Here is an 8,731-nt window from a genome sequence, read left to right as displayed (position 1 = left end):
GCAGACTAGCAGAGTCTAGAAGAGGTGAGTGGACTGCACTCTGGCCTCAGAGCTCAGGAGGGAGGCTCTTGGCCTAGGGAACTGCCTGCTGCTCTTGGTCCCTCTCCCTCTGGGAGAATGCCTGCTAACTCCTACCCCACCTGTTCCGCTGCTGGCTCTGTTGGCCGTCTGGCCGGCCTCTTGCAGTAGCAGTCAGTTCACTGAGGCATGCTACCCTTGCCCATTCTAATGTCCCTTGCCCGGTCACCAGCTGTTACGCAGACTCCCTTGCTTACAGCAGTGGAGCTTTAGGGAGAAGCCCTGTGGAGCAGGTGACCGTGGCAGACCGGGTTCAGGCCTCCAAAGCTTCTGCCCCTGCCCTTGCAGATGAGCACCTGACCTGCTTTCCCAGCCCCGCCTAAGGTTGGCGAGGGGAAGTAGTACTCACCGAGGTTTGGCTATTTTCCCAGGAAGGGAAGTGGGTTTAGGGTTTTCTCAGCCGATTTTGGCCCCCTTGGTAAGCAGTGTGGTTAGACGACTGTTCTGGATCAGAGATACTAGGTGACTGCTTAAAAGGTGACATCAAGGCCCACCCTGATCCTTAGGCTGAGGCAAGTGGTTTCATAAAAGCCTTTAACCCGATAACATTGGGTTTGTTCTCCAGAACCTTCAGCCTCCCTTTCCTTTGCCCCCGCCTGCTTCCTGGGCCCAGCCCTCCTGGCCATGCCGAAGACACCGAAGGGGCCCACCTGGCTGGTTCTCCCTGGGCAAGAGCAGCTCTGTGTCTTTCAGGTCTGCCTCCGACTTCCCTGAGCCTCACTGGTTGTATTTGGGCTCCTGCTTGTGAATCTCAGAACGCCCTCAGAAGTCGTTGTAGGGACAGAATGAGTTAAGATATGCAGAGCTCTTAGAATGCTGCCTGGTGCGGAGGAGGCTCTTGCTGGACACGTGTGAGCTCTTATTTTTGGTTTGGGAAGCCATGATGAGGACTCTCCATCCTAGAGGTGAGGGGCTTTAGGAGAGCTTAAGACCAAGTTTCAAGCAGTCAGGTTTCCAGCGTTGCTAAAAACAATTCAGGGAAAGAGGGAAGCGGTGCACCAAGATTACACCCTCAGAATCCTTAGTTTGGTGTAAATTATACGGCCAAGAGCACACTATACTTTTGTGTTGACTTTTATCCCACCTCTTTCCAGAGAGGATTTAAGGCAACGCCTCTCACTACTTGGCTAAGACACCTCACCCAGCTTCAGATAAGGAAGCAGCGAGTCACCTTTCTAAAATTCTCTGCTTGCTAAATCCAGCCACAGCTCAGCCCCACTCACTGCCTCTGCCCAAACACTGCCTCTCTTCCTGCATCAGCCCTACCGTGTCCTCTCCGGTGTGCTTCTCTTTATAGACCACAAAAGGGGGATCCCTTTGCACTGCAGCCTGCAGTGGCTGACTGTGAACATGGGATAAGTGGAGTGCTGAGTCTCGTTCATCTGGGTCCCAGCGGTCCACCCCCTGTGCCCCTCTAAGGGCCTGCCAGAATGGTGGGGAGTCTGGCACATCTAGAACTCCTTTCCTATTGCCAGTTCAGAGCAGGGAACAAGCTGCATTATTCAGAGCGAACATCTCCCCACCCATTTAAAGAATTAACCTGCTCTGGAGACCTGGCCTGGAGTTGAGGACAAAGAAAGGCACATCCCCAGCCTTTGGGAGCAGGAGCCAACCTTGCTGGAGCTCCTCACATGCACCTCCCAACCACCATTAATTTCCCAGATGTTGTGTACAGTTTCTCCCCAGAAACCCAGGTCCCAAGGCTCTTCTCTGCCTTTTCATACACTCCTACCTGTCCTGTTAATGATTTTTATTTCATCTTTTTTTAGAACTTACTATTTTTGAGACACTTTCACTCGTCACCTAGGCTGGAGTACCCTGGAGCGATCTCGGCTCACTGCAACCCTTGCCTCCCAGGTTCAAGCAATTCTCCTGCCTCAGCCTCCCAAGTAGCTGGGATTACAGGTGCAGTAGAGACTGGGTTTCACAATGTTGGCCAGGCTGGTTTCGAACTCCTGACCTCAAGTGATCCACCCACCTCGGCCTCCCAAAGTGCTGGTATTACAGGCGTGAACCACCATGCCTGGCCTAAACTTATTTTATTTATTTATTTATTTTTGAGATAGAGTCTCACTCTGTCACCCAGGCTGGAGTGGAGTGGTGTGATCTCAGCTCACTGCAACTTCTGCCGCCCAGGTTTAAGCTATCGCCTCAGCCTCCCGAGTAGCTGAGATTACAGGCACCTGCCACCATGCCTGGCTAATTTTTGTATTTTAGTAGAGATGGGGTTTCATCATATTGGTCAAGCTGGTCTTGAATTCCTGACCTCATGATCTGCTCACCTCAGCCTCCTAAAGTGCTGGGATTACAGGCGTGAGCCACTGCGCCCGGCTGTCTAAGCTTATTTTTTAATAGAGACAGGGTCTCACTATGTTGTCCAGGCTGATCTCAAACTCCTGGCCTCAAAGGATCCTCCTGCCTCAGCCTCCCAAAGTGCTGGGATTACAGGTGTGAGCCACCTCATCGGGCCTATTTAATCTAATTGCCACTTGTTTGATCTCTTTCCCAACTCCTGTACATGCACATACAAAATCTAGTAAAAGTGATAGGAAGACAAATACGCAATACAGTGTGGTGGTGATTAGCATGTTCTTGAGATCTGGACTGCCTGGGTCAAATCCTGTCTCTGTTCTTACTCCCTGTGTGATCTTAGGCAAGTTGCTAGACCTCTCTGCCTCATTTCCTTCACCTGTAAAATGACGAAGACCTTGGGTAGGAAGCTGTGGTGAGCATGCACACCACTTAGAACAATGCCTGGAGTCTGGGCATGGTGGCTCACGCCTGTAATCCCAGCACTTTGGCAGGCCAGGGCAGGCGGATCACCTGAGATCAGGAGTTAGAGACCAGCCTGGCCAACACGGTGAAACTCCGTCTCCACTAAAAACACCAAAAATAGCCGGCGTAGTGGCAGGCACCTGTAATCCCAGCTATTCAGGAGGCTGAAACAGGAGAATCGCTTGAACCTGGGAGGCGGAGGTTGCAGTGAGCCGAGATCGTGCCATTGCACTCCAGCCTAGGCAACAAGAGCAAAACTCCGTGTCAAACAAAAACAAAAACAAAACAGTGCCTGTCACAGTAAGACTCAGATTAGCTGTTGTGAGAGGGCAGTGGGGTGGAAATACCCTCGGCTGAGGTTTGAAAGTTGTGTTCCAGACCAGGCGCGGTGGCTCACGCCTGTAATCCCAGCACTATGGGAGGCTAAGGCAGGTGGATCACGAGGTCAGTAGCTCGAGACCGGCCTGGCCAATACAGTGAAACCCTGTCTCTACTAAAAATACAAAAATTACCTGGGTGTGGTGACACGCATCTCTAGTCCCAGCTGCTCTTCAGGAGAATCACCTGAATCCAGAGGCAGAGGTTGCAGTGAGCCGAGATCTCACCACTGCACTCCAGCCTGGGTGACAGAGCAAGACTCCATCTCAACAACAACAAAAAAAAGAAAGTCGTGTTCTGGTGCCACATATTCCAACATGTCCCGGATCAAAGCCATTGTCCACACCCACATTGCATCTCTCTCTATTTCCTGACGGTTTCATCAGTGGTGTCCTGGGCTCTGCTGGCTGCTCTTTCTAATCCACCCTTTCTGTGTTACTCTGGGCCTTTTCGCCCTAGTCATTTCCCTGCTTCGAACCCCCCAGGCTCTATAGTGCCCCAAATTCCTAGAGTAGCAGCCACCGAGCCCTGCGTAATTGGACCCCCACCAGCCTTTTCAGCCTGGGCTACCCACCCAAGACACCAAATCCACATGTGTCCTCAAGGCCCCACCCTTTACTCGGCTCCCTACAAAGCATCTTGACCCCTGACTCAGATGAGGCCCAGACGCATCTCTGTGGACATCTCCAGCTGTCCCTGCAGAATTAGTCACTCCGTCTCTCAGCAGCACCCTGCAGCCCCATGCAGGTGTCCTTAGGAGGGGGGAACACTTAGTGATTGTGTTATATGCCTTCCTGAAGTGCCTGCCCACTGAGCTGCTTGAGGGCAGGAATGGTGTCTTGACCACATTTGTGTCTCTCTTGGAGTATCAAACTTTAGCTTCTCTGAACTTTGTCTTAATGCTCTCTAAAATGACTTTGACCTCTGACATATTATGATCATGTGGCTTACAAGTTAACACAAAGGAAGAGTCCCGCAAAGCACAAGAAGTTTGGGAAGAAAATTGGGGTTCAGTCAGCTTTTTAAATGGACTGATGGCCAGGTGGGGTGGCTCATGCCTGTAATCCCAGCACTTTGGGAGGCCGAGGCGGGAGGATCACTTGAGTCCAGGAGTTCGAGACCAGCCTGTGCAGAGTGCCTCTCTACCCCGAGGATCATTTCTGGGCCTCATCTCTCCTTTTTCCCTGCTTGGTTGAGGACATTTCTGGAGAGGAAAGTAGAGGGCTGTTGTCCCATCTGTTTGGAGATATCATTGCTTCATAGACCCAGGTTTGCTATCAAAGCTGGGGCCTCCTCCCCTGTCTGAATGCCACCATCTGCTGGGCTTTGAGCAAGCCGTTCTGCCCCCTGAGCAATCAGGCCCGAGGAGCTGTGTCCAGCGTAGCTGTCCTGCCTGGCAGAGCCTGAGCCCAGCAGGAGGGGATCAAGGCTGCTGCAGGAGTATAGAGCCCGGGGGCACCAGCTGACCTGGGTCTGCCTGTGTCCTCCAGATGCCCTTCCTCCCTGGTGACCGCCAGCGCCTCTCTGAGTAAATTGGCCCTGAGTAAACTCTTACTTAGCCAGCCTGCCACCCTCCTCTCATTCCCCAGGCTTCAAAGAAAACCAGTTTGAATATTTAAACTTCTCCTGTGTATCTAATAAAAAGTTCTGCACTATTTAACGCCCCAGCTATCCATTACTGTCGGGAGCTGCCCTCTCCCTCCCAGCGTTCCCCTCCCTCCCTCTCTCCCAAACCACGCGCATGGCAAAGCCATTTGTCAAACCGCTCCCGCCGCTGGCTGCTGGCTGCGCTTGGCTGTGTCTGAAAGGACAAGCCGCCCCACAGGGGAAGGTGGGAGTGAATAAAGGGGCTATGCAAATTGCTGCTTAATCTGCAGAGAAACACCCAGGCTTTGGGGAGACGCTCATTACTTCTTTTAACTGTGATTAACGGGCAAATTAAACCCAAGCCCTTAACTCTCTCCTGGCAGAGGACTTGAACGCAGAGCCCTGGGCCAGTGAGGTTGGAGGGAGGTAGTTGTGTCTGCAGCTGGGGATGAGGACCGAGGAGCATCCGCACTGCCCCTCAACCCTGGTAGAAAGGAGGGGAACCCCAAATCCCTGAGGACAGACCCAGCACAACTAACCTTAAAGCGCAAGGAAGGAAGGAAGAACTTACTTCTGTCTTTCAGAAGACAGCTCTGCCTGTCATTCAAGAAAAAGTAAAGTCAGGTTGGGCACGGTGGCTCACTTCTGTAATCCCAGCACTTTGGGAAGCTGAGGCAGGTGGACTGCTTAGCCCAGGAGTTTGAGACCAACCTGGGCGACATAGCAAAACCCCGTCTCTACAAAAAATACAAAAAATTAGCTGGACTTGGTGGCCCGCGTCTGTAGTCCCAGCTACTATGGACGCTGAGGTGGGAGGATCACCTGAGTCCAGGAGGCAGAGGCTGCAGTGAGCCAAGATCACACCACTGCTCTCCAACATGGGCGACGGAGACCCTGAGTCAAAAAAAAAAAAAAAAAGTAACACGGAAGCCAGGCACAGTGGCTCACACCTGTAATCCCAGCACTTTGGGAGGCCAAGGTGGGTGGATCACTTGAGGTCAGGAGTTTGAGACCAGCCTGGCCAAGATGTGAAACCCCATCTCTACTAAAAATACAAAAAAAAAAAAAAAGTCCAAGTGATCCCTTGAATTTGCTGCCATCCTTCCCCCCGCCCACACATACACATACACACACACAAAAAAAACCCTGGGAGAATTTCTTAGACCTCACATGCCAGAACATGCCAAGGGTGTGGCTAAAGCCACTTTAGCCACAAACTGAGTTGCTGGTCAGACCAGCCCCAAGTCTGGTGCTGGAAAAGAGTGTTTAAGGAGCCTCCAGATGTTCAACTCCAAAAATGACCTTGAGACCTATTAACCAGGGAGGCGAGGAAGTAGAAGGTTGGGGAGCTGAGTGTGCTTCTGGAAGGGGAGGCACTGGGAATGGCCCTGCGCTGGCCATACCGGTTACAGGCACACACCCTGAAGCACACAACATACAAGGGATCAAAGAGCCAAGGCAGCTCTCTTCATTCCTTATCCGTCTTGGGTTTTGGTTTTGGTTTTGAGGTAAGACATGCGTAGCATAAAAGGTATCATTTTAATCTTTTTTGAGTGTATAGTTCAATGACATTCACAGTGCTGTACCACCATCATCACTATCCATTCTGCTTTTGCAGAATATCGAGCCGTCCTATGAGACCTGTAATCACCTCTAACAAACAGCAACAATGGAGGCAGGGCCCCGTCGCTAGAAGAGTTCTGTTTGAAATCCAGAAAACTGGAGAATGCCCACAGGAGCCCCGGGAGGAGGAAATAGAGGCCTGCCGTTCAGGAGGCAGGTTGGGGAGGAAATCCTGCAGAGCTTCCCCGTTAAACACGGATTTCCCCTAAGCTTGAGCGATTAGGAGGTGAAAGATGACATACAATGGTGACAGACTGTCTGTCAACCTGATGGGGCCGAGGAGAGACACGGCCCTGTATTTTATTCTGTCGTGGAGTCGATCAGTAGGTCTGTCATAGAAACCAGCCCTGACAGCTCGCTCAACAACTCTGCTCTCTTTTCTTAACTCCCGAAGCCCAGCTCCACCATCTATTAAAACATCCTAGGCTGTCAGGGATATTAAAAGGCTCTGTCACTCCTTCTTAAAACAGTCATAAATACAATCTGGACACCAGCATTTGGGCAGAAGCCCCAGTGTTGAGTGGGAAGAGGCAACAGCAGGTATGTCTGCCTTCTTGACAGCCTGGGCTTTGGCATGGTTCAAATAGGGACCATGGACTTATCTCCCTTTTCTCTCTATAGATGCAAGAATCAGGGCCTTCTCTAATGTTGTGGATGCCTGGTATTTTGAAATGACTGTTCTTGACCACAGGATGTAGTCTTTGGTAAATGCAACCACAACTCTCAGCTTGTCTGACTCCTCATGCACCTAAACCACGCCTGTTCCGAATGCCCACCTAAGGAGTCTGGTTCCCAGGCAGGCCACCCCAGCTGGTAGGAGGGGGAGGAGGAATAAAAAGGTAACCAGAGTCTGAATTTTCTTCCACAGTGGAGTTTGCCTCTTTCCCACTTCCTTTCTTCTTGCTGCATGCAGCCTTGTAACTGACCCACCTTGCTATTCAAAGGTCTTTGGGGTGCCAGAAAGTGACCTGACTTTGCGGGTGGGCTCCCTAGAGTGTAGGCTGGAACTTATGACCTTGCCAATTGGAGGAGCCCAGTCATCATCTCTGAATCTTTTTTTTTTTTTCTGTTGAGACAGAGTCTTGCTCTGTCGCTGCAACCTCCACCTCCTGGGTTCAAGCAATTCTCCTGCCTTAGCCTCCCGAGTAGCTAGGACTACATGCGTGTGCCCCCATGCCTGGCCAATTTTTGGGTTTTTAGTAGAGACGGGGTTTCTCCATGTTGGCCAAGTTGGTCTTGAACTCCTAACCTCAGGTGATCCACCCGCCTTGGCCTCCCAAAGTGCTGGGATTACAGGCGTGAGCCACCGAGCCTGGCCTCATCAACTTCTGTGTTGACATCAGGGCAGTGCAGCACCAGGAAGCCTGGCATCTTAAGATGTCCTGTCTTTTGCCCACCCAGTGTCCAGTGTCCAGAATCACTTTTCACCCCAGGACTTTCACTCTTTCACTTAGCTTTGGATATTTTTAAACTACAGACTGTGTGTTTTTCCCAACTGAGTTATCTTCTCAGCAGCTTTCTTCAAATATTGTATGCCAAGAAGGTCAGGCTTTTATATTTTCTTTCTATGACATTAAATCCCTACTTTATTCCACTGTGCAGCCTCAGAGGGCAGAACTAGAGCCCACCTGTGGAGGTAACAGGGAGATGGATTTCCACCTGATATAAGGAAGCCCTTTCTGACAACCAAAAGTGCCCTGCAAGGGCACAGGTGGGAAAGTCACATCACTGAAGACCTTAGGCTGACATTGGATCAATATCTGGTGGGGACACTTCTGAGAGTGGAAGGTTGGGTCAGATGACTCTGAGTCAATGATTTGGGCACTTGGTATGTCCAGAGGCTGGACGAGGCCTAGCAGCTGTTCACCAGCTGCCTTCCATGTGGCCATCTTGCAATTTAATCCCAGACGGTCGGACCCCTCACCCTCAAAGGTCACAGGGCCAGCTGCAGGGTAGTGGGCAAACCCTTCTTTGCCCTGGTAGCCCCCAGGCAGTGTCTGTGATCCAGCAGGCAGGATGTGGAAAGGAAAGAATGAGAGATGAAGCTGAGAGATCCCACCAGCGTCTCTGGTTGAAAAAGGCAGGCGGGAGCTCTGCTGGCTTCCCCTCTCCCCCTTTCACTTCACCCCCTCCCTGCTCCTTCCCTGTTTCCACCTGCTTTCACTCTCCCTCCCTCTTTTGCTCCCTTCATCTCTCCCAGAGACTTCCCCCCATCTCCATGGCGATAAAAGGGGAGGCTGTGCCCTGTATTTTTAGTTGCACCATAATAGCCCCTTTCTCTGGAGACACA

This window comes from Macaca fascicularis, chromosome 16 (genome assembly GCF_037993035.2).
Source record: "Macaca fascicularis isolate 582-1 chromosome 16, T2T-MFA8v1.1".
NCBI classification, from domain to species: Eukaryota; Metazoa; Chordata; class Mammalia; order Primates; family Cercopithecidae; genus Macaca; species Macaca fascicularis.
The sequence above is the reverse complement of the archived record's forward strand: the minus strand, read 5'-3'. Positions refer to the sequence as shown.